Source organism: Armigeres subalbatus, chromosome 3, assembly GCF_024139115.2.
Source record: "Armigeres subalbatus isolate Guangzhou_Male chromosome 3, GZ_Asu_2, whole genome shotgun sequence".
Lineage (NCBI taxonomy): Eukaryota > Metazoa > Arthropoda > Insecta > Diptera > Culicidae > Armigeres > Armigeres subalbatus.
In genome coordinates, this window is record NC_085141.1 from 191555971 (window position 1) to 191583476 (window position 27506).

The 27506-nt window shown below is 41.8% G+C and overlaps 1 long non-coding RNA gene across 1 annotated transcript in view; it reads left to right on the top strand.

Moving 5' to 3' along the window:
- The first annotated feature begins 4615 nt into the window (after window positions 1-4615).
- Window positions 4616-27506, top strand: part of LOC134219808 (uncharacterized) — a 38189-nt gene continuing 15298 nt past the window's right edge. Inside the window, exon 1 of the long non-coding RNA XR_009981666.1 lies at window positions 4616-4693. This is a non-coding gene — a long non-coding RNA (uncharacterized LOC134219808). The remainder of the gene's footprint in view (window positions 4694-27506) is intronic.

The window sequence follows — 27506 nt, forward strand, 5'->3', positions numbered from 1 at the left end:
CTTAGAGATATCTTTTCAGTATTATTATAAGTAAATTAGTATGCATGAGCTGATCAGTTTATATATAATTCGCGTCGAGTTCGAAAATTCATCAAGTTTAGTATAGTTCACCATGTTATTAAACTGTGACGGATTATATCACGGAATTTATGATTATCACGTATAACACATCCCAAAATAGACAAAATTTACATTTTAGTCATCGTTCATTCTGGTTAATTATTTTGGTTACGTACCCTATTTATTGTATACATTAGAATGCATCCAAATAACCGAAGGGGGGCTTTATCCGTTCTATCAAATGCCACAAAAACAATTGAAATGAAGATAATTCCCGACTTCCATACGCTTCCACCAAAATTATGTTCAACGCTTCGTTTGATAGGCGTTTAGTCTATTTTTCTGGAGTGATAGAGAATATTTCGGGTGTCAAGCTTGCGAAAAATTCGTTCCTTTCGATCACAACCGACACAACACAAACTAGTGATTCTTGTTTACGTGACCACCCACCGTCGTGACTATAGACACTATAGGTTCCATAGACGAGCGCAGGAACGGTTGGGTCACTTCGATTAAGTGTGTTTTTCCTCTTTTTCACAGTGTACCACGTGAATTTGACGTCACACGCTCCGTTGCTTGGATTGCAATTGTGACGTCATGCTCGTTTGGCTACACTAACTGACAGTTCGTTTGGCTACACTCGCCTTCGCCTCAGCTCGTCTATGGAACCTATAGTGTCTATAGTCGTGACGTGCTTCAATTCAACGAAACATTTTGACAACATACACGGTAAAAAAACTAAGGCACCAACATTTCAAAAAGGCGAAACTGCTTTTGTAATAGGCCTTTTCACGAGACGTTTAAAGTCAGCTGGTTTAATCGTCAATTGACAGTTCTTCTATGAAACTGACAGCCTCGGAATTGCGGGCCTGTTCAGCGGTTGTAAACAAGTGCAGCCTCGGCAGTGTCACATGAAAAGGCCCAAGGCCTGTATATTGGGTTGTTTACATATGAGCTAGTTTTAGCGGACAATGTACTATCCGACAATACTAGCGCGAAATTAGCATAATGTAAACACAATTAGCTGATAACAATTCCTGTTTACATTATGCTAATACCGCGCTGTATTGTCGGATAGTGTATTGTCCGCTAGAACTAGCGAATATGTAAACGGGCCATATATGAGCTAGTTCTAGCGGACAATGCACTATTCGACAATACTAGCGCGATATTAGCATAATGTAAACAGAAATTGTCATCTGCTAATAGTGCTTACATTATGCTAATATCACGCTAGTATTGTCGAATAGTGCATTGTCCGCTAATGTCCAATAATGGCCAGTTTACATATTCACTAGTTCTAGCGGACAATGCACTATCCGACAATACTAGCGCAATATTAGCACAATGTAAACGCTTATTATGGGCCGTTTACATATTCGCTAGTTCTAGCAGACAATGCACTATCCGACAATACTAGCGCGAAATTAGCATAATGTAAACACAATTAGCCGATGACAATTCTTGTTTACATTGTGCTAATATCGCGCTAGTATTGTCGGCTAGTGCATTGTCCGCTAGAACTAGCTTATATGTAAACGGGTCAGAGCTTCTCACGTCGCTGGGAGCTAATTTGTGCTCCCCTACGCAATCCAACGCCATTTATAGCCCATTTACATATTCGCTAGTTCTAGCAGATAATGCACTGTCCGACAATACTTGCGCGATATTAGCATAATGTAAACACTTATTAGCGAGGACAATTCCTGTTTACATTGTGCTAATATCGCGCTAGTATTGTGGGATAGTGCATTGTCCGCTAGAACTAGCGAATATGTAAACGGGCCATTAATGAAAGAAGGGCATTCTCCACTGCACTGCACTGAAAGAAATTTTCTAATTTTCTTCAGGTGGGAAAGAGATAGAGTAAATCCGTTCAATTATTATATGTTTCCACTAATCACGCAAAAAAAAAAAATTGCAGTCGAAACTACCATTCCGAGGGTTATTTTAAGAACATGCACTGACGATTTTCAGCAGATAACAAACCCGTTTGATTTTACTGAGAGAGAGAAGCCAGCTCACTGACAGATCGTTTATTTACTATCTTTTCTTCTTCTTTATTTGTGTGGAAACCGAGGAAACTCAACAAATCAAAGTAACATTTCATAACGTCGGAAGTAACATTTTTCACTCCAATAAAAACTTGTTCGAATTAGCTGATTTTAATGGTTAAAACTTCATAACGTACAACAAACCCGATTTCTCATAATACGGGATCATTCACATGAATAATTACGGGTTCAATTCACTGTAGCAGATATAAGAAAAGTTGCGAACATAAAGCGCTAAATAAATAATTTTGGTTACGACCATTTGAAGTTGCATCGCAGTGTTTACTTTTTCGGTTCGCGGTGACTGGATCGCGGTGACATTAGGATGAACGTAAATAAAGCGAGCTGTCTTCTCTCTCTCAGGATTTTACTATGCGCGCAGTAAAAATCAACTGCCGTTGCGGAATGTTGTCACATGAACTGAAACAGTAAACTTCTTTTAAACCATGGTACAATTTTCTGAAATTTCAAGGTAGTTTTAAAAACAGAGCGTAGTCTACAAAACAGTAGTTTTTACAAAATTTCAGTCAAATTAACAACGGATTCAGGTAAATTCACTACTGGTTCAGCTCATGTAACAACATTCCGCCAGGATCACAGTTGATTTTAACTGCGCGTATAGTAAAATCAAACGGTGTTGTTATCTGCTGAAAATCGCAGGTACATATTCTTATAATAACTTAAAATAAGTAGTAGTATTTATCCACAGCAACATTTTTTTGCGTGTATGAATGATCGTAGTCTGAATAGACGAATCCAAGTAAAAATAAGAAGGAGACCCACGAAGGTGTTAACTTTGACAGATCCTACAGCACATCACAGGAAGATAATTTTAATATGCTTATAATAGATTCTAGACAATTTGTAATTAAAATCTAATTAATGTACGATACGGAAAAAGTACGGTTTGGACACATAAATTACATATTTGGAAGCTTATCTCAAATTTTTGTACTTTTTCTAAAAACAGTTCGGAACTTTTTCCGTATCATTCATCAATCAGATTTTAATTACATTTTGTTTAGAATTTATTACAAGCATTTCAAAATTATCTTCCTATGCTGTGCTGGATCTGTCAAAGTTAACACCGTCGTGTGTCTTCTTATTTTTACTTGGATTCTTCTATAGCTACCATAGTGAATTCATTGCTTCAAAGCATTATGTACGCATCAATCAGATTTCAATGACATTTTTGCTAGAATTTATAATAAGCATTTTAAAATGATCTCCGTGTGCTGAGCCATGGGACTTTCGGTTGTCTTTTTTCTTATTTTGTATTCGTCTCAGCGCATCTACCTCCTAACGAAGCTGGACTAATCCAGCTTTCCACGCTCGGTAATGGCGGCTTGTCGGTGTGTAAAAATCAATCGGTCACTGTACTGTTTGACACTAGCTGGAGGAAAGCCCACTGGCGTTCCTGGGTGAGGGGAAGGGAAAAAAGGCCTTTTCGCCAGTGAGTTTTCCTCCAGCTAGTGTCAAAAAGTACAGTGATCGATTGATTTTTGCACACCGACAAGCCGCCATTACCGAACGTGGAAAGCTGGATAACATTATTTAATTTTGCAAGTACTTTAATCTCCCCTCTTCATTGGATTAAAATGTTCATGGGTACCTTTTTACCCATTAAAACGTACTTTACTGGCACAGTGTTCTTTTTTGACGAAAGTGGCTACAGCATAAATTATCAAAGTGACGTATCTTTATCCAGCTGAAACAGAACGTCATATTCAAAACATTTCCTACTCAAATTATAAAAATTTCATCACCTAATATGTATCTGAGATACAAGTACCTATAATACAAGTACCTACTAACAAAAATCTGAAGCAATGAAATTCTCAAACTAAATGTTAAGCTATGGCCTTCTTTGAAATTGGCAGTGCAGGATTTGAACTATCTGTTCAGTGGTTGTAAACATATGCTCAGTCTCAGCAGTGTCACATGAAAAACCGATTACCTGTTATAAAAAACTATTTGAGTGGTGTTTTTTTTTCTTCTTGGTCTACAATATAGATAGTGGAATATATAGATGAGCGAAGATAAATCCACTGTCTCCAAACGAACTGTCAAACGTGTCTCCAAACGAGCATGACGTCACGATTTCAATGGAAACGTTAAGGGCTGTGACGTCATATGCGCGTGTGCACGGGCAAAAAAATCGACTCAGCCATGCTTTCGCTCATCTATAGATTCTATTTACTATCTATAATACTTGCTTCGCAGATAAGTCGTTTTGAAAATTTGGTATTGATATCATGTTTACATCGTTTATATTATTAAATTTTACTACAACTGAACGAACGCCGCACCTTGTATGAATCACACATAAGTCAATAGTCAAAACAAGATTTGAACAGTGTTGCAGCAAACAATAATTTATTAGTAAAAAGTTATTAATAATACGACAAAAGTCAAAAATCTGTAAGGTAAGAACGATTTTCTTTTAAAGTGCTCTATCTCACAATCAATTATATCTTTTAACAGATCAAATCTACGATCAATTTTGAATATATCCCACCAAACTGTCTGACGCAACGGCAGAAGTAATTGAAATTTGGAATAATAGGAATTGTACATGGGTAGGTAAAAATTCATTCTTGTTTTTTAGTGATTCAATCGATGATTATCACAAAGCAAATTTTCTTGCACAATGTTACATACCGTTCGAAGCTCGATTATCGTTTGAGGTCTCGTATTGTAATTGGCTCCATGATTCGTCGGGTGCTAGCAGCATTAGCACATTGTCCTTGAAGAACTTCAAGGCAAGGTCTGTAGTTATTTGGCATCCATCAGTTTCTGTTACAATCCGGCTTATTGGCTTCCTTAGAATGTTTGATCCTTGGTAAAAAGGAAAAAGTGATATTATATTGCATAGTAACATTAATGCTAAATTATTTACCTTCTTCCAGTAAACTGTGGATACTTGTCGTAGTGGGAATTATAAATCGATGCATTCGTGATGAGTCACAAATTTTGAATCCAATTATTCCATCCATTTTCATGAGTTGTTGTTTTATTGGTTACTGGTTTTACTTTTTTTCATGCCGTACTAGTTGATGAGTGGTATCGCGTGTTTTATGAACAAATACTCGTTGTTCGAATCGATAAATGAAATTATTGGTGTTCTATCGATGAGCTCTACAATATCGTATACCTCTGTCGCCAAACTTTCTGTATCAATTAACAACACGCCTTTCTCTTGTATATTACGTACCTTTCTTTTGTCGCCCAGGAAAATAATTCGATTTTCTGTGGGATTATATATTAGTAACTCAATGCGTAATATGTAGAAGCATTCACCGAATCCGTCGTGATGTAGAAATACATAGGAATCTTTTTATACGAATAACCCCGGAATGATGCTTCTTCGGCGAAAACATTTCCTTCGTCCAATAGTTTAAAATTATACAAAACTATTTTCCATTGTTCTGGAAGGTCAGAACAGTTTTCGATGTATTTTTCTACCAGAAATTCATTCTCGAACCGAATATTGCGTGTAGCTAGTAAATCCTGGTAAAACTGGTGCTGCTCTGCACAATATTTAGTTACGTTTTTGAAATTGAGAGTACTGCGTAAAGCTCGTTTGAAAAAACTATGCTTTCGTTCGCAAAATAGTGTACAGTAACTCATTAACGGCCCAAGCAACTTAATGTATCTAGGGTAATGCACTGTGAAGTGATGCTTTGGTCGCAATGGAACATCAAACTGTTCCGACCTTATGCACAAATATTCATGAATAAGTGATATCAATAAATTCACTTGATCATTTGAAACGACTGGAGCTGTAATTATGTCGGTAATCTCTTTGATTAAAAGCATCATCGTCATCAAATGGTTGTTTGTATTAATTGGTATGCTTATGAAAACAAAGGGTAAAACTTGAACTAAATGCCAAATGTCGCATGCTCTACCTTTAATGTTTTTTGACTTTCTTGTGAAATCGAACGATATCTTTGTTTTCAATTTCAGTTGTGAGCAGATCAAATTGATTTTAGCTTGTAGATAATTTGCCGATACGATTTTATCTTTAACCAATTTTTGGAAGATGAGAAATAAATCATGATTAACCCAGCCTTCGAATAGATCGTGGGCAATGCACGGAGCAGCTCCACTGTCGAAAATATGGAAAAATTTCAGCTCGTTCAAAACACAACCGGTTTTAACACCTCTGTATGGAGTTTTTGAAGGTTGACCCGTGACGACAGCCACATCCTGCTCGTTCGACGCAGGAGTTCTCAAATCTGCCCTCATTGAAAAATCTTCCTCAAAAGAACTATGCTCTACATAACAAGTTCTGCAGAAAATGAACTTCTCGAGAAATTTTCTGTTAGGCCCGCGAGCTGGTGTGCACCCAAGTTGTCACCCATGGTGGTGAATACGGATCCGAAAACCCTTTCTTCAATTCCCCTCCTTTTACCACAATTCCGGTTTCTTCAAGTTCTTTAATGTCCTCTACCAATCGTCGGAAAACTGTATTCGTGCCAAAGTATGAAAAATCTTTTGTTTTACACAAGAATCAACTGAACATTGTCTGTTAGACAATGTTGATGAGGATCAAGATTTCCCAAAGCATTATAAACACAAAGTATCTTGTGGCGGCCTACTGCATTGCCTAAGCCATTTGCCACTACTTCAAGAGCATCTTGATATAGAAATATATTAATAGTTTTCTTTGAAAAAATTCACTGTCTTTGAATTTCATTCCGTCAGTATAATCGGTTAAATACCCCGGAACTGCTACTTTTCGCGAAATAGTGCTTTGTAGATTTGCTTGTCATTCAGCATCGTTTTCAAAGTGTCCAAAATTGGTATATAATGATACGTACATTTATTGTGATCATTATCGCGTTGCAAGGATATTTCTTCAGGTGGTATGTATGAAAAACTTCTCTGAAATATTTTTTCTCATGTGAGTTGTTCGGAATACTCCACCACAACCGAAAATTCGATCAAGGATATTTTCAGTTTTGATCAACCGAATCACCTCACGCTTAGCATTAATTTCTAGATTGAGCTCATCAGCAATTGAAGCACATTTTATTTCCCAAAACTTGCTTTGAGCAACAGTAACCTCTTCCAAGGCATTCACAATTTCTTGCACCACAGTTTCAGTCACATGATTTTGTGTAATTAACTTCAAGAACAAATTGCCAAACAACTTCTCAATAGCCTTTCTCATATCGCACAAAGATTTTTCTCTACTAGGATTATCTTGAACCATTTCCACCGACACGCCTTGCAGTGGGTACGAGGATTCAGCGCAAGGTTCCTCAATCTCGACGGATTTAACTGTTTTCTTCGCCGATGCCACCCGATGAAAATACATGTTATGTATTCTGAAACTATTAGATGTTGCGAAGGGTTTACGGGTACGGCAATTCAAAGGGCAGAAAATCGGTTCTCCGGCAGTGATATGCTCTGTAGCATGTTTGCATAACAATTTGAACACTGTCGTTCCAAAATCGCAACCGATCATGGAGCAATGAAATTGGTTCTCTCCTTGTTGAACAAAATGGCGTTGCCTAATGTGCTTTCGATAAGCAACAAAGGATTTAAAGTTCACTGCACAATCAAACACGCATCTGAATATTTTTAAATGCCGGTGAACGCGAATGTGTTTAAGATAAGCGGTGCAATTGTCGTACACTGCTTCACAAATGCACTTTATCGCCATTTATTTACCTTTTTGGAAAACGAACCGCGACGCGACGTCTTGAACCGGCTGCGTTTGAAATTAAACTCATGGCAGATTTTTTCATGCTTACATGAAGGCACCATCAATGTCAAATAACATGTAAAATTACATCAAGCAGAACATAAAGTTCAATCAGGGATCTATTTATACAGCATCGCACGCTTAGATTTAGGTTTATGACATATATTTGTTTACATTGACGTACAAATAAGTTGCCAGTCGTGTGGTACGAAATGAGGATATCAATTTTTCAAAATACATCAAAAGTCATGTAAAATTGAGTCTGGTTAATGATTACATCACCAAATATTAAGGTGTTTTGATAATTAGATTGCATGTAAAATTCAATATTTTTAAGAGTGTAGATATAATGATACGTTTGGTCTGAAGTTTGCGATTCCTTTTTTGCACTAAATGCACAGCACATAATCCGAATAGACAAATTGATAGAAAATATGCGAAAAAGAATCCACGTGTCTTGTAGGGATTTGAACCCTTAACATCCTACTCTCTAGATAGTCTTGATAACCCCTCCACAACTGGACTACTTAAAGGTCACTTTTGCGAAAAAGCCATCAGAATCCGAGTACCAACCTCCACTTTTGCAAATTGAATATCTTTCGGATGCATGATTTGGCCAACGTCATATGTGCTCTACTGCTGTCAGATATTCAGTCAGTCAAGATACTTAACACAAAAAAAATGTTTTCCCGTACTGAGTTTAGCTGCGTGTAGCGGAATAAAAACAAGGTTACATGTAATAGAAAAGTGGAGTTTTGCAAAGTGTAATGTAACAAAAACACTTTGGTGTCATTAATTAAAGCCCGCCTACAAGCTTGCTATACAAAAACAATAATGTTTGATAAAACTTAGACTGATCGTGTTATTAAATATTTAGTGAATGTGAAATCTCGATTCTAAAATAAATAGGAAATTATTTTCGAAACTACAACAGTTAAGAGAGTTTAGATTCATACTTCATCGGAGCTCATAAATGCATAGAGACGCTATTATACAAAGTTTGTTTAATCCCACATCACACCGATTCCGGAATGTGAAATCATGGGAAAGCGAACATGCTGTGCTATTTGCTTCTGTTGGCCAAAAATTACATTATCTAGTGGCAGCCTAGCCTACCCAGGGCACCAAAATTCAATATCAAATTTCGCTTTGTCGGATGTTGGCTGGTTCATTCAGACGAGTTTTCGTCCTAAGCTGGCGCACTTGAACGCCAAACGGTTGGGTGGGGTGAGTACAGCAAGAAAGCATGCTGCAAGGTGGCGGCTGGCTTGGACGTCTGAAAGAGAATATTCGATAATAGCCGTGGAAATAAGTGTATGCGTATGGCTCTGCGAAAGATGATATACGCACCAGTATGTATATGGCACGCATGGTACGCAACTGACCACACATGAAAATTGAGAGTCAAGTTGTGCCGCGGGAGAAAGAGAACCCGATTGCTGTGTATGGAAAATCCGCTTTATATTCTATAATATATGCAAAACTTTTCTCGTAGGGGGTGACGTTTCCTTTTTCTTCCCTCTACTCTTCTAGTGGAATGCTAATGCTGTTTGAGATCGTTGCTATTGTTGATGCTGTTGGAAGTTTTGCGCTTCCGATGTTGATTCTGTTAGGACAGTGGTTTATCACGTTTTGACAAACTTGTGAAAGTCTATAATTTGATAGTCAGGTCAACTTCACGTTGTTCACTCTACTTACGCTGTTAGATCGATTGGAGTTATTTACACTCATTCACTCTTGATATTTGATTTAATAAGTAATACGACTTACGTTTCTCTTACTCTTATGTTTCGTTTCTAAAATTTTGTATTTAACTTAAAGAAAATGACTTTTTTTTCTCTTGTAGCTATAACCTGAGACGCTATATAGGCTCATACGAAACAGTGGGAATTTACATGAATCACATGTGTTTAGAATTTAAAACAATGGTCGGCCAACGCATTCGAAAATAATATTTTCATACCTAACCTAATTCAGTAATTTTTAAGTAAAATTTCTATTTTTTTTCTTATTAAATACTGGAACATAAAACAAAAATTCAATTTAAAAGCATTTTTGAAAACTATTATTATACAATTACAAAATGATTGGATCGAATCAATTATTTTTTTCTTCTCGAAAAAAAGCTTATTCTTTGAAAAGGTTACAAGGTATAAGATTTGATTCTTGGTGATAATTGGTTTGAACTGACGAATAATCCTTTGTCCATGAGGGCTCCATAAAGAAATATTTGTAAACTCCTGCTCTTCTTACCATCGACGGGTGGTTGAACGATGGTGGAACGAGAGGTCTACTTCTAGTGAGGCTTGTTGAATGGTGAAAATGCGGACGATAAGAAAATCGGGGGAGATGATTTGAATATATGTGGTCAAGCTGCTGGGCGCAAAGGCTGGCATGGGGTGCAATTTGGTAGCTTTTGGCTTGTGTATGGATTTTCTGACGACGACAACGATGACGACGATGTGTGGTGTGGGGACTGATGTAGTGTCCAGCGCATATATAAATACCATACTAATACAAATTTAAACTACAAACACTACTCCGTTGTTACGACGGTTCTGAAATAAAATATTGATTTTGCTTTAAGCCGGACAAGAGTTGGACATAATATTAGAATTTTTAGGGCTTTTATAAGTTGTATTTGGCACACATCAGGTTGAATTTTCAGGACCAAAGAAATGCACTGGCTTCATATTTATCCCAAATTATATATTATAGATACTAGATCTATGATCGCGCTTCAAGATAAAACCAAAAATTAACTGAGTTTTAGGGTCTCTAGTGGCTCCTAGTGAAAGCATTTAAAAATAGAACGCAACTTCTAAATCCAAGACGCAAGTTTGTATGGAAAATTAGGGATGTTCAAACCAAAAGGAATATCAAACATTGTTGGTTGATCAATAATTGCCCAACTTACGGGTGTTATCAACCCGGCAATGCATTCATGTTTCGTCAGTATTTTTTAAGCCTTAAACAGTCTCAGAAATGTGAACAGGCATGCTACAGTAAGTATTCCTACAGATGTTATAGGTTCTCCAAATTATCCTGGAATTTAGATCGTTTAGTCTTCCAGGTAAACTACACCTGATATGGAACTGTTTATATCCATACAGGCTCACAGAATTCACGGGGAATTATTTACAATTCAGTTTTGCCCTGCGCAAATGCTGCAGGCACTCCGAATTGTTCAGGATTGCTCATATCGTTGGCAGTCATCTACTTCTTGGTAAACCGTTAGCATCCCATCATGGCTATACTGTTCAAAAGATATGATTTACGATATAAATATTCCAGAAAAGGATGTTCTAGGTCAGTTACTCACAGTATGCACGCTATCATAGGCTGCGCAGCTATTTTGAGCTGTTAAAGCAGGCCGTTGAATATTTGGTTCTTATTCAATATTGAATCACTTGTCATAAGATGAGTAAGATACGTATATCGACCAGAACAGAGAGGCCATCTTCAATGTCTCGTACATGCTCTTACTTGGCTCATTAGGGACCGCAAACTTTAGTTAATTTTTATTGCATCTTGAAGCACAAGCTAGTGAAGTAATTAATTAAATATTTTCGATAACGATCATGTTCTTCCAGATTGACCATTCCCAGTACTCCATACTAACTTTGATTTTGGATTGATAAAATGGAACGCAGCTTTGCAATCCAAAACGAAAGTTTGTTTGTAGTCCTGGAGATGTCCAGAAGGGATTAGTCAGTTGTGAAAATTTCCTTTTTTTCCCGGACCCCTTCCAAAATGAGATTTTTCAAAACTGACCAATTACTTTTGGATTGCTATATATATGTATATAGCTTACCGAATCAGAAAACTATACCTGACCTCTTCGGGCGAGGCTTAACGACGAGTCCGGAGAAACGAGTGCAACTAAAGAAACCTCAGGGAATGCTTGTTCTGAAGTAATGCTACCTACAATGATTTCGGTTTTACATGCTATTTATTGGCTTTATCTACTGTGACGTCACGACAACATAGGGGTACAAATCACTTTCTGGTCTCCTGGTGCGTCGAGTCTCGTTTGATGATTACTGGACGGTTGGTGGTAGGTAGCAGTTGACATTCAGGGGTCCGACTTTCCGATCGCCGGACTGCTTTCCGGTCTGGTTCGTTGTAGTTGTACGATGCTGGACCACTATCCCCTAGACGATTATAACTGTGGCTTGCTTATTGCTGCTGTGATGATCGCTATCTATCTGAACGCAGGACCTGAACGATTGCAGATGAAGAGATAGATGACCAAAACAAACCACGACTACCTAGTTGGCTCCGCGATCGTACCGCGAAAATATTGGATAGGATGTCTGCTGCTGTGGACTGATATGTATTCTGCACCGTCGAAGCCTACGATGCCGAGAGAGCTACACGAGAGAAGGAAACTGGTCGAAACCACCGCATCCAGGTAGCCGATGCAAGTCTACGAGAGACTCTACACGGCTCCGATGAGCTGACCGCAGGTCAGCTGATGACTCGAGGATGAGCAGCGAGCTCAGTTCCAACCGAATCGCCGACGGTATATCACCGATTACAAACCCCTTTTTTTCGTTATGTGTTAGATTAGTCGTAAAAGTAGTCCAATAAATGTAGTTTGAAGATTCGTGTTTTAGTGCAAATAAATGTAGTTTCTTGTAATCAAGATTGTGTTTCGGTAAACGGTTTTGTGCTGTGTTTGACGGGAAGAAAACCCAAGGAATTGAATGGTCTCTGAAGGACTCTGAGACGGGAACTATTTGACCCAATGTGTTCGCTGGCAAGTCAGCTGGATGCTTCCCCCACTTCGCCTTCCCCGTAATCAACAGCACCCAAACAGTCCCATCAGTGTTGGAGTCGGCAGCCAAATTTGCTCCACTGATCGAAGGAAGGTAAGGGTCGACTACCAAACATTTTGGTCCCAACGAACCGGATCCGGGAACCAGTAGGAAGGGATATCGCCATCGTTGCTTGGACAAGCAGCGCGGGAATATCGCCATCGCGCCCGTGAGGAATCTCCATCAAACCGGAGCACAATTAATTACCCGCCATCAGAACAAGGAGCTACATAAAGGAATCGCCATTGAAGGAAGGTTTTGTTGTGGAAGGATATTCACGAAGATAAAGGAGACATTCGCATCCTTTGTGACTAGTGCGCCAAAAACATCTTTGAAAACATCAAACTTGGAACCATTTTGCTGCCAAAATCTGGAACCATTTTGCAGTCAATTCGTTTGGATACTGGTGGAGCATTTGACCGATTAATCGACTGCACTGGAGTTAGCTGGACGTTCTCGTAGGACCCTTCTGCTGGCGTTGGACCACCGAACAGGTCGGAGTACCCGTTTTTCCAGGTAAATACTCTTTAGTTCGGTATATGTCTAGCCGAAGCATAAACTTGCATATTACTAATGCCAACTCTTCGATGAATGTCTCTGGATTTTTTGCCTGGACGATCGAGAACGACAACCGTCAGTGAGGACTACGGAATCGTGGATTCAAGCCAGCCAGGAACTTTCGTGTGGATAATCGGTGGACCAACTGGAACGAATTTCCATCGCCAGGCCGAATTGAGCATTGGACGGGTGCTGCGGACAGTAGTGGAAGAGGGAGAGTCATCCTACTCCCTTCTGGGTGAGTGAACTTTTAGTATGTGTACTGCCGAGGCTAGGCGTACAGATAATACACTATTTTGATTTGAAATTCTGTGCATCCTCTTCATTTACTGCCACGCAAGCCCTGATAATTGATCTGCTCGTTAGAGCAAGTCCGCCGATTATCAACCCAAATTGCATTCTCGACTTTCGGACATGGTTTTGCGGAGTTGTTAGTCCTCCAGGTTAGTTCTACGGTATATGTCCTACCGAAGCTATTTCTACGGATATTACATACACACATTTCCTCTTCATACCGCCACAAATAACAAATTTGGAACTGAGTACGTGGAAACGATCACTGAAATTTTCTCGCTTTTGGTCTGGATTTTCGGATAACGGGTTTGGTGCCGCTGTTGTTCCTCCAGGTAGGTTGCAACAGTATATGCCCGGCCGAAGCCAAGGTTTATTTGGATATTACACCAAAACTTCTCCTCTTCTTTCGAACTAAATTGCAACTTGAGCCGTTATTAAACCGATTTGGATGAGACGTCGTTGGGCCTTACGATTGAGTGTTGGATAACCAGAACAGTTACCTGTTTTGCCAGGTCAGTAATATAGGACAGTATATGTCCGCCGAAGCAAGACTACACGCGGCATACTACACCATCTTCTCTTCTACCAATCGATCGACGTCTCACCATGGCACCGACTACCAGGAAAGCTTCATCCCTGAAGCAGCAGAAACTACAGCTGGAGGAAATAACGGCTTCCTTCGACGACATTGGAAAATTCATCGAAGGGTTCAGCGATAAGACAACTTCGTCACAAGTTGAAGTTCGCTTAGAAATAATTGATGATTTGTGGGAGAAATTTAGTGAGGCTTTAGTTGAACTAAAGTCACACGAAGATTTTGAAGATGAGGAGAAGTATTTCGACAAACTGCGAAAGAAAATCAGCGAGCTTTACTACGAAGGGAAGTCTCTGCTTAAGGACAAGGCGAAGGAACTCCATGAACCGGCTAATTTGGAGCAATCCGTTCGTGATCCAGCGATACAGGGTCACCCAGACCATATTCGTTTGCCGCAGATAAACCTCCAAATGTTCAACGGTGAAATTGATGAGTGGTTAAGCTTCCGGGACTTGTTCACTTCGTTGATCCATTGGAGAACTGACTTGCCAGAGGTAGAGAAGTTCCATTACCTGAAAGGGTGTCTTCAGGGTGAGCCGAAGGGTCTGGTCGACTCTTTGAAAATAACCAGGGCGAATTACCAGATTGCTTGGGATATTCTGTGCAAGCGGTACAACAATAACAAGTTGCTGAAGAAGAAGCAAGTCCAAGCCTTGTTCAAGCTTCCAACACTCTCCAGGGAATCGGTGACCGAGCTGCGAACTCTTGTGGAAGGATTTGATCGAATCGTCCAAACTCTCGATCAAATCATACAGCCAGCGGATTACAAAAACCTTCTACTGGTAAATCTCCTCGTTATCCGGCTGGATCCATACACTCGACGTGCTTGGGAGGAGTTTGCGGCTTCCAAGGAGCAAGATGCATTAGAAGACATCACCGAGTTTCTTCGCAAGCGAATCCAGGTACTCGATTCTCTCCCGCCAAGGCAGGCGGAACCCAAGGCTCTAAGCCAACATACGCTTCCACCTAAACCCAGAGCGACAGCAGTGAAGACCAGCTACAATTCGGTGCAATCCACCGGAGGAAGATGTGTGGCTTGTAAGGACAACCACCTTCTACACCAATGTTCCGCATTCCTACAACTTTCCGTGGCGGACAGAGATACACTGCTGAAATCCAATGGACTTTGCCGAAATTGCTTCCGATCTGGTCATCAAGCGAAAGATTGCCAATCCAAGTTTTCCTGTCGGATTTGCAAGAAGCGGCAACACACCCAAATCTGCTTCAAATCGGAGAAGGAAAATGCTGCAACGGATGTAGCGGTTGCTGGAAGCAGTCGTCCTTCTAATTCCAAGGATTCCCAAACTTCCAATACCACCCATGTGGCCAACATGGCGGCCACGGACGTTTCGACATGCAACGTTACCCAGAAGGTTTCGTCGAGAATTTTGCTTGCGACAGCGGTAATCGTCGTCGAGGACGACATCGGTGCAAGATTCAGCGCACGGGTGCTCTTGGATTCAGGCTCGGAGAGCAATTTTGTGTCGGAACGATTAGCCCAAAGGATGAAAGTCTCCAGGAACAAGGTCGACGTTTCAATTCGCGGAATAGGACAAGGAACAGCCAAGGTCAAGCAAACAATCCAAATGGTGGTGCGCTCGCGAGTCTCGGATTTCTCGCGGGAGATGGAGTTCCTTGTGTTACCCAAGGTCACTGTAGATCTACCCACAACTACAATTAGCACGGAAGGGTGGACTATACCAGACGGTATTCAACTGGCGGATCCGTCGTTTTTCCAATCCAAGGAAGTCGATATTGTCCTGGGCATCGAGGCTTTCTTCGAGTTCTTCGAGACCGGACGAAGAATTTCGATCGGAACAGAGCTACCAAGCCTTACTGAATCCGTATTCGGTTGGGTGGTTTGTGGTGGCTCATCTTCTACCAAATCCCTTCAAATAGGCTGCCATTTCTCAGCCACATCCAAGCTCGAAAAACTAATTGAGCGGTTCTGGTCATGCGAAGAGGTGGAATTCCCAAACTCCCATTCTCCGGAGGAAAAAATGTGTGAAGATTTGTTCCAGAAAGGAGTCCGAAGAGGTGCAGATGGTCGGTACACTGTTCCTCTACCCAAAAACGAAGACGTGCTTTCCAAATTGGGCGAGTCACGAGACATCGCATTCCGACGTCTTCTCGGAACCGAACGCAGGCTGGCAAGGGATGCCAATTTGCGTAACCAGTACGTCACATTTATGGACGAATACTTGAAGTTAGGACACATGCGGAAAGTCGAAGATGATACCGAGGAGCCAGTCAAAAGGTGTTATCTACCCCACCATCCGGTGGTCAAGGAGGCCAGTACCACCACCAAGGTCAGAGTGGTCTTCGATGCTTCGTGCAAGACGTCAACCGGAGTTTCGTTGAATGATGCACTTCTGGTGGGACCAGTTGTACAGGAAGACTTGAGATCTATTATCCTACGGAGTCGGACGAAACAGATTCTCCTCGTATCGGACGTAGAGAAAATGTTCCGACAAATCCTAACTACGCCAACGGATCGACCTTTGCAGTCGATACTCTACCGATTCACACCCCAGGATGAAGTTACGGTCTATGAACTGAACACAGTGACTTATGGGACAAAACCAGCTCCCTTCCTAGCAACTCGCACGCTTCAGCAGTTGGCTACTGATGAAGAATCTCATTTTCCGCTCGCAGCACGAGCAATTCTCGAAGACGTCTATATGGATGATGTCATCACTGGTACGAACGACGTAAGCACGGCTATTTCCCTCAGAACTCAACTGACGGAAATCATGGAAAGCGGAGGTTTCAAACTAAGAAAGTGGTCCTGCAATAATCCCACAGTTTTGAAAGGCATTCCAACAGAGAATTTGGCTATTCAGGACAGCTCTGGCGTTGATTTAGATCCGGATCCATACGTGAAAACGTTGGGCTTAACGTGGATGCCTGCTACCGACACCCTTCGATTCCAGTTCCAGATCCCCCCGCTAGATTCGGTCTTTCCACATACAAAGCGTCTTATCCTATCGCTCATCGCCACACTCTTTGACCCCCTCGGTCTTATTGGTGCCACGACGGTGGCCGCAAAGATCATAATGCAGCAACTGTGGACACTGCAAGGCCCGAATGGTGATCGCTTGGACTGGGACGAACCAGTTCCTTCGAGGGTGGGTGAGATCTGGCGAAACTTTCAGGAAAAACTGCCACTCCTTAACAACATTCGTGTCGATCGCTGTGCTGTTATTCCAAATGCAGTTTTGGTGGAGCTGCATTGTTTCTCAGACGCTTCTGAGAAGGCGTACGGTGGCTGTATCTACCTTCGAAGTCAAGACGCGAATGGAAAAATATTGGTTCGACTATTATCCTCCAGATCCAAGGTGGCTCCACTACGAAGTCAGTCGATCCCACGGCTTGAACTTTGCGGCGCGCTTCTTCTATCCCAATTATATGAGAAGGTTCAAACCTCTACCAGGCTGTCGGTTCCATCATACTTTTGGACAGATTCAACATGTGTGCTACGATGGATTGCTGCGCCACCCACGACATGGACAACCTTTGTTGCCAACCGTGTGGCGAAGATCCAATCCATAACAGATGGATGGAATTGGAGACACGTATCCGGAATAAACAATCCTGCCGACCTCATATCTCGAGGACTGTCACCCGAAGACATTATTCAAAACGAACTCTGGTGGAATGGCCCGAGTTGGCTGCAGAAGGCTTCAGAAATGTGGCCTGGTGAAACCACAGAAGATACTGGAGTAGGAGAAGAAGAAAGACGACGAACTGTCGTTGCGTGTGCCGTGTTACCCGTGGCGGATTTCAATGCCATGTACCTCAGCAAGTTTGGATCGTACTCAGACCTCATCCGTCGAACTGCATACTGGTTGCGGTTGATTAAGCTTTTACGAGTTCCAAGAGAACAGCGATCTGAAAACGGTTTCTTGAAGTGTGCAGAAATGAAGGCAGCTGAACAGGCTATAATCCGATGTGTCCAACGAGAAGCTTTTGCAGAAGAATTGAAGGCGCTGGAGAAAGGAGATTCCGTGTCGAGAAAGTCGCCGCTGAGATGGTTTCACCCCTATATCTGTAAAGAAGGAATGATTAGAGTTGGAGGAAGGCTCAAATATTCCGAAGAACTGGAAGATGCTAAACACCCAGTAGTGATACCAGCCAGGCATCGATTAACCCGAATGGTAATGGAGCATTTCCACAAAACGCTTTTGCACGCTGGCCCACAATTACTCTTGGGAGTAGTTCGGCAACAATTCTGGCCTCTTGGAGGGAGAAACGTAGCGAGACAGGTAGTACATCAATGTTTGCGATGCTACCGTACTAAACCGTCCACAGTTCAGCAATTTATGGGCGAACTGCCATCCTCACGCGTTACTGTTTCCCGTCCATTCACTAAAACCGGCGTAGACTATTTTGGACCCGTCTACATTCGTCCAGCTCCTAGGCGCACTGCAGTGAAGGCTTACGTAGCTGTGTTTATTTGCCTCTGTACCAAGGCGGTACATTTAGAGCTTGTCTCTGATCTTTCCACGGAACGTTTCCTACAAGCCATGAGACGATTTATTGCACGTCGAGGAAAGCCGTCCGACATTTATTCCGATAATGGCACAAACTTTGTCGGCGCTAGGAATCAACTTTCCGAACTTATGCGTATGCTAAAGGACAACCTACATCACAACCGAGTCACCGCTGAGCTAGCAGAAAATGGAATACAGTGGCATTTCATCCCGCCGAGTGCGCCACATTTTGGAGGCCTCTGGGAGGCCGCAGTTAAATCAGCCAAAAATCATTTACTGAAGGTGATAGGAGAAAACGTTGTCTCATCGGAAGATTATTGCACACTGCTAGCACAGGTCGAAGCCTGTCTAAATTCCCGTCCATTGGTTCCAATGTCCGACGATCCTGATGATTTACAGCCTTTAACTCCGGCACATTTCCTGGTGGGCTCGTCGTTGCACTCCATTCCAGAAGTTAATCTGCAAGATATTCCGTCGAACCGTTTGAATCAATTCCAGCTGATGCAACAAAAACTGCAACATTTCTGGAACCGATGGAAACGTGAATACTTGGTCCAGTTGCAAGCCCGCACCAAACGTTGGAAGCCAGCTATTCCGATGCAACCAGGAATACTCGTCATAATTAAAGATGATAATGCACCTCCAATTCACTGGAAAATGGGAAGAGTTATTGCTTTGCACCCCGGAGAAGATAATGTAACCAGAGTCGTGACTGTGAAGACCGCCACCGGGGAACTCAAGCGTCCGGTGGAGAAGATTTGCATTCTGCCAATTCCTGTGAACCGTGAATTAGACCGCGACGATAGTATTGAGGCTGCTCCGTTGTAACCATATCCAATGTCCTCCCCAATTCCTATCCCGTCGAAGAGGCTCCCTTTTTTTCTTTACAGAAACCTAACTATTTCTGGGTGGGTGAGGATGTACGATGCTGGACCACTATCCCCTAGACGATTATAACTGTGGCTTGCTTATTGCTGCTGTGATGATCGCTATCTATCTGAACGCAGGACCTGAACGATTGCAGATGAAGAGATAGATGACCAAAACAAACCACGACTACCTAGTTGGCTCCGCGATCGTACCGCGAAAATATTGGATAGGATGTCTGCTGCTGTGGACTGATATGTATTCTGCACCGTCGAAGCCTACGATGCCGAGAGAGTTACACGAGAGAAGGAAACTGGTCGAAACCACCGCATCCAGGTAGCCGATGCAAGTCTACGAGAGACTCTACACGGCTCCGATGAGCTGACCGCAGGTCAGCTGATGACTCGAGGATGAGCAGCGAGCTCAGTTCCAACCGAATCGCCGACGGTATATCACCGATTACAAACCCCCCTTTTTTTTCGTTATGTGTTAGATTAGTCGTAAAAGTAGTCCAATAAATGTAGTTTGAAGATTCGTGTTTTAGTGCAAATAAATGTAGTTTCTTGTAATCAAGATTGTGTTTCGGTAAACGGTTTTGTGCTGTGTTTGACGGGAAGAAAACCCAAGGAATTGAATGGTCTCTGAAGGACTCTGAGACGGGAACTATTTGACCCAATGTGTTCGCTGGCAAGTCAGCTGGATGCTTCCCCCACTTCGCCTTCCCCGTAATCAACAGCACCCAAACAGTCCCATCAGTGTTGGAGTCGGCAGCCAAATTTGCTCCACTGATCGAAGGAAGGTAAGGGTCGACTACCAAACAGTAGTGTTGAGGCTTCGGCACGCCGTGGTGCAGCGAGGGCCACGGAATGCTTACTGGTTCGCCTTCGGAATCTTTGTAGGCTGCTCTCACCGTAGACGGGATGTGCGGTTCGTTTCTTGGCCTCCAATGGTTGCTTGCCGTTGGTAGCGACTCGATGATAGCCGTTAGATGTCGGAGTATGGCTTCGGACGGCTTCTGGGACGAGGTAATCGAACCGTTCCTTGGATTGACAGAAGACGAAGATGCTTGCGGTGTGGCTTGACGGATTCAATTTTTGCTATCCAGTGACACTGAAGTAGATGAATGGCCACGAGCTCGCCGCACGTGTGGCTCACAGTGATGGCGAATTGGTCGGCCGGCCTTTGGCCACCGGGCTAACAAAATGGCCGCTTGCACGGTGAAGGAAGGCCCAACGTCTATCTGTCTGAATCTCCTATCACTCGTACTATAATAGCTTTAATCTTTCACGTACTATTGTTATTTTGTCAACTAACACTTTCCTTTTAACTTTTCGACCACTAACTTTCCGAACAGCACTACTAGAGAAATCTTCTTCACTAAACTGGGTCAATTTTTCAATTGATTTTACTTTTCTGACGCGCACTACTATTCCCATATGAGGCTGGGAACAGACTAGCCTGATTCGGGATGAAGCTGCCCTTTTTAATATCTAGGAAAGTACGAGAGAACACCGAATATGCCGAAGTCGGCGTTATTCTTCCATTCTGGCATCTTTATTCTTTATTCTTTATTCTTTATTCTTTATTTGGAGCAGGGAAAAGCCCATTTGAGTAGAACTGCTCTTGTGGTCTTTCTCAAATGGGCGCAAAACCTCCTCATCTTTTAATATCAACAGAAATACATAGTTTCCAAATGATACATACATAGTTTTCTTACATATAACTTATCAATAACTCTACATTAAAATACTGTCCTAGTTAAACTACCTATTCTGGTGTGTGTTGTGGGAAGCAAAAGCATCCCTTCTCTCATACGACAACGGAGAGCAAGTAAACGAAATGGGTGAACATTCTACTTTTTATGCTCACGCTCAAGCCGCTCATTTCGGTATTCACTATTCATATTGGTGAGACAGTTTGTCTCCCTGATATGAGATGGATACATTACATGGTGGTGATTTGGGCAGCAGGGACTATGTCCAAAGGCTTGACGATCCCTCCCCAGGCCATCTGCGAGTTGTGGCGCCTGCCTAGGATGTGGTGGGGTTTGACAGTGGGCCCTGTTAAACCTCTATAAAAAGCTGCATGTATCCGCAAGTAGGCTCCGCCAAAGCGACCGTGTGCCGCTCAAAGCGCACAATCCCAAGTCCTGGTGTTAGGTGGGACGCTAAACAGCCCTGAGACGACGGACCTCCGACGAGACAGGATATTTGCGCAGGCCCAATGAGCCGCCTTTAAAAACAACGACATAGAAGATAATACGACTCGATACAATCGGCAACGACCTAGGCGACGAATATAGGATCACGATTGGAAGCTTGGAACATAGAAGTCGCTAGGCTTCGCAGGTTGCGACAGGTGGTACGATTTTCAAGAAGTCCGTCCAGTTATTCGGTTTTGCCGACGACATTGACATCATGGCACATAACTTTGAGAGGATGGAGGAAGCCTACATCAGACTGAAAATCGAAGCTAAACGGATTGGACTAGTCATCAACACGTCGAAGACGAAGTACATAATAGAAAGAGGCTCAAGAGAGGTCAATGTAAGCCACCTCCACGAGTTTCTATCGGTGGTGACGAAATCGAGGTGGTCGAAGAATTCGTGTACTTGGGCTCACTGATGACCGCCGATAACAATACCAGCAGAGAAATTCGGAGACGCATCATGGCAGGAAATCGTACGTAGTTTGGACTCCACAAAACGCTTCGATCGAATACAGTTCGCCGCCGACCAAACTGACTATCTACAAAACGCTTATTAGACCGGTAGTTCTCTACCGACACGAGACCTGGTCAATGCTCGTGGAGGACCAACGCGCACTGGAAGTTTTCGAAAGGAGAGATCTGCGTATCATCTATGGACGGTAAGTGGAGGCGAATTAACCACGAGTTGCATCAGGTGTTGGGAGAACCATTCATCGTTCACACCGCGAAAATCGAAAGACTACGGTGGGCCGGGCACGTAGCCAGAATGTCGGACAGTAATCCGGTGAAAATGGTTCTCGACAACGATCCGACGGAAACAAGAAGGCGAGGTGCACAGCGGGCAAGGTGGATCGATCAGGTGGAGGACGATTTGCGGACCCTCCGCAGACTGGGTAGTTGGCGAAGTGCAGCCATGGACCGAGCTGAATGGAGAAGACTTTTATGTACATATTGCACAGGCCACACCGGCCTTAGTCTGGTAATAAACAAACATTACATGGTGGGCTTGATGGACGGGAAACTAATGCTTGTGAAGGAACTGCAAAGAACATTTGTAGCCGCAGGCCGATGCTAATGATTTCCTCACGCCGCCGCCGCTGCATATATATTTTACAAGCCTTTTTTCCTTAATAAAGCTTAAGAACGATTTTATAGGGAGCTTCTTGGAGGAATATCTTAGAAAATACCTGGTTGGATTTTTGGTAGGAATTTATAGACTATCAGAATTTTCTGGAGGAATTCCTGGAGGAACATTTTTGACACTTGAAATCAGTTTACGCCGATCCACGCCGCCACCGTCAATTACCAACGGCGTGACCCCGCCGGGCCGCCGCCGCTGGTTGAAAATAATCTATCACGCCGCCGCCGGTAATTTTTCAATCGGCGCTCTGGTCTAGATTAAACATCTGCAGGATTCCAAACAAACTTTTATTTTGGATTGCAAAGCCGCCTTCTCTTTTTTTTTTCTACGAACCGCAACACGAACACTCAATTTATTCGACCATCAATATCACACACGAATGACTGACGCGCCTACTTGAACACCAACAATCAAAAAATATATGGAGGTTAGTACGACTCCCTACAAACATGTTTGGGGAACTTTGACTCCGCCCCGATAGGTCAAACCAAAATCAAACCGCTTTGATTTTTTCCAACCAAGCCGCCAACTGTCAGATGGTTGCTCGAACAACTTCACACACGATCAAATAAGCATTGACCAAAGATTTTCTTGGGGGCGGAGTCAATGTTGGTCCAATGTGTTTGAGAGTGTGTACGCTACAAAAGGGGTCCCAAACTTCAATCCACCAAGAATTGGTCAGTTGTGAAAAATCTCATTTTTTTTCTCATTTTTCTTTCCCGCATCGCGTTTTAGGTACAAACTCAAACTACGTTTATTTTTGTTTTTTTTTTTTCAATAATAATAATAATACTACTCAATATAAGATCTGAAACGAACATAACCACAATTTTCAATGTTTGGCTCGGACACGATAGAAAATTTTGACTACAGTTTGACAACTAATTCGATTTTTTTCGCACCACCCAGTGCACACCCGAAGAGGGAAGGGTCGTTTAGCCGTAACCCATTCGGCCGAAAGCCATTTGTCCGAATGCCACTAGGCCGAGCAAACCATTAGGCCGAAACCCATCTGGCCGAAAGGGTCATTTGGGCGGAACGGGTCATTCGGCCGAACGGGTCATTTAGACGAAAGGGCCATTTGGCCGAAAAGGTCATTAGGCCCAAAGGGTAATTAGTGAGACGTCTCACTAACCACTTCGTACTACTCACTTTTCACAGTGAGAAGTGATAAATGAGAAGTGAGAAGTGAGACGTCTTCTGCAACCAAAAATGAAATTAAATTTGTGATCCTTAGTATTTAGATAAATCATAGATCTGGTGTAAGTGTTATTATTATCATGAACTAGATGACTCGGCAGATGTTGTCCTACACAGAAGGCGAAAATGCGCATTCACAATTCCCATACAGGGGGCAGCAGGGACTATGTCCAAGGGCTTGACGATCCCTCCCCAGGCCATCTGCGAGTTGTGGCGCCTGCCAAGGATGTGGTGGGGTTTGACAGTGGGCCCTGTTAAACCTCTATAAAAAGCTGCATATATCCGCAAGTAGGCTCCGCCAAAGCGACCGTGTGCCGCTCAAAGCGCACAAGTCCAAGTCCTGGTGTTAGCTGGGACGCTAAACAGCCCTGACACGACGGCCCTCCGACGAGACAGGAGGTTTGCGCAGGCCCAATAAGCCGCCTATAAAAACAACTATTACGAACAACTCGGAGGCGAATGAACCACGAGTTGCATCAGCTGTTGGGAGAACCATCCATCGTTCACACCGCGAAAATCGGAAGACTGCGGTGGGCCGGGCACGTAGCCAGAATGTCGGACAGTAATCCGGTGAAAATGGTTCTCGACAACGATCCGACGGGAACACGAAGGCGAGGTGCACAGCGGGCAAGGTGGATCGATCAGGTGGAGGACGACTTGCGGACCCTCCGCAGACTGCGTGGTTGGCGAAGTGCAGCCATGGACCGAGCTGAATGGAGAAGTCTTTTATGTGCAGCACAGGCCACTCCGGCCTTAGTCTGATGATAAATAAATAAATTCCCATACAAATTCTAATTTTATTTTTCATATTGTTTTTTTTTCAGTTGTAGTCGGATTTTTAAGTGAGAAAATATTCAGTAAACCTATCGAAGATTTTGATGGACAAATTTGCTGAAGGAATGAAGAAAATCTTTCCAGCCGTTTCTTAGTTATGCGGCGCACAGTCCATTTTTATATATAACAAAAAAAAGATGTCCATAAGGCACAGACGTCAAGCTATGTCACATATATGCTGCAATGCAACCATTAGTGCTGCAACCACTTTCCATTACCCAATCAAAACTCTTCCCCACTATGCCCCTAAATGTATACAGTTAATATCAAATCCAAGAGGAATCATCACAAGGCGCGCTCCTTATCAATAGGAAATCAATCCTTTCTTGACAGAACAAAACAGTAATACTGTGATTTGGTCATGTGTTGGAGCCCTAGCCACTATTTTGTTTCTAGAATATCACCAGTAAAGCTACAAACCCGAGATTTAGTTCTGTCTACAAAACCATTTCTAGCAAAAGAATTTGTTCAGTGAAGGGTTAGTATCTATTTAACCTAACTTGATTTTTCCAGCAATCAGTTCAGCCTAGGATGGGCACCGAAGGTTTTTCAACTAATTGCAAAAAAAGTGCAGTTTACCCTCAAAAGGAGCTAGAATTTCGATTCTTTCTAGGTTTCGGCTGATGCGATTCGATCAAAAAACCCAAAAATACACAAATCAGCTCCTAATAAATCAGCCGAAAATCATATAAAAGTTCATTTAATCATCATGCAATGTTCTGTGAAATTGTTCTGTAGCATACCAACTGCCGTTTTTGCAATTCTGAGGTCAATCGAGCAATCAGAACCAATTTCCAGATCGAATGAGTGACGGAGGTGTATTTTCCTATACATTTTGGCTGAAATCCCCATACAAACTTCAAATCAAATGCGCCAGCTTATGCAACAAGCGATTGAGCTGAAATTTTCAGAGATTGATTTTCTCACCCAAAGACACAATTCTGGGGGGAATGCCCCTTGGAATTCGACAACATTTTTTTCTCCCCATAGTAATCTGGGCCAGTCTATTCCACCGTTTGAGGCTAAACTGTGTGCAGTGGAAGCAACTTTCTAGCAATTAGTTTGAAAACCTGGGTGCCCATCCTAGGCTGAACTGATCGCTGGAAAAATCGAGTTAGGGGTTTTAATGCATTCTAACTCTTCATGAACTGTTAACAATGGTAGTGAGAAACACACGGAAATTCTTATTACTAAACAAATTCTTTAGCTAGAAATGGTTTTGTAGATAGAACTAAATCCCGGATTTTTAGTGAGCAAGACTCCAGCCAGGATGGTGGCTAACTACATACATACATACATACATACATACATACAGAACTAAGTCCCGGATTTTTAGCATTGCCTTCAATGGGATTGCTCTCTGTGAAGGGTCTAAATACCGGGACCTTGTCATTGTGTTTGAAAAAATAAAACAAGAACTGCATCGAAACCGATACTGCATTACCTCTCAATACCTATAGTTTAACAGTATGGCAAAAATTAAAAATATTGTTGGTGTTAAGTAAGGCAAGTATTTTGGTTCTCCAATAGAGTAACAGTGACAATTTCCAACATAGTTGACATGCTGATGATTATTTATGCAATCAATCCACGCCACTGAAAGGCAGGGGTCGTATTACGACAACAATGATGTTTCCAAGAGAATCTCTCTGTGTGGCTGATACAATTTTGATACCAAAACTGGTTGAACGATACATAAATATTAAATATATCTTTTTTGTTTTTAAATCTTATTATACTGTTTATAATTTTAAAAATTAATTAAAAACATATCCCAGTGTGCCTATTTCGGAATAAACCAAAAATGTCTTTGATGCATCGCGGTCGCCAGCCTACTACCAATACCACGATCGTGATCCTACCAGGCTGGTGATTCCATAAATCAATGTGGTACTGTCACTCATGCTTGAAGCGTTGTATTTACGTGTATATTATTAATACATGAATGCGATTTCTTTTAAAATACTGAATAGCGATAGGATTAACCTATTGTTAAAACGTTTTAAAGGAAGACAAACAGGAAGACTTGCGATAAAATACGATGAAAATAGTATTTCTAAATAAACTTAACCCATTTATAAAAGAAAGTACTATTGATCAGTAGATCTAACAGTACTGATTTTACACTCGGTTATTTCTTAAGTGTTTTCAAAACTTCAGTTAATTTTAGATTGAATATTATGCTATTTAATTTACTCGCATTTAATAAAACTAATCAAAGTTAAGCATGTTTAACTAAACTTTGTTCTATGTAATGAGATAAGGCTATTGGCAAATTCAAAATACGCGTGTGCTTGAATAATAAAATTGTAGGAAGTACCTAAATAAATCTATTTTAACTTTTTATAACGGAAACGAATCATAACAGATCAATAAGTTGCATGTAATACAATAATATACAAATGCAATGGAATACAACAAACGCCTTAATGTAGGCAATATCGGGATCAAGTGAGTCCATACTGTGGGGGATCAAGTGTGTCCATGTTGAGTATTTATCTTGGTTTATTTATCCACTCAATTTGAAATGAGCAATAATCAATTTAATAAGCTTATTCAATTCTGCAATAATAAAACTGCGTCCAGTAAAAATTTGACACGTTTTGGTTGAATATATTCGAAGTTATTAAACTTTCTACCTTTGCAGAAAAAAAGAATTGAGAACG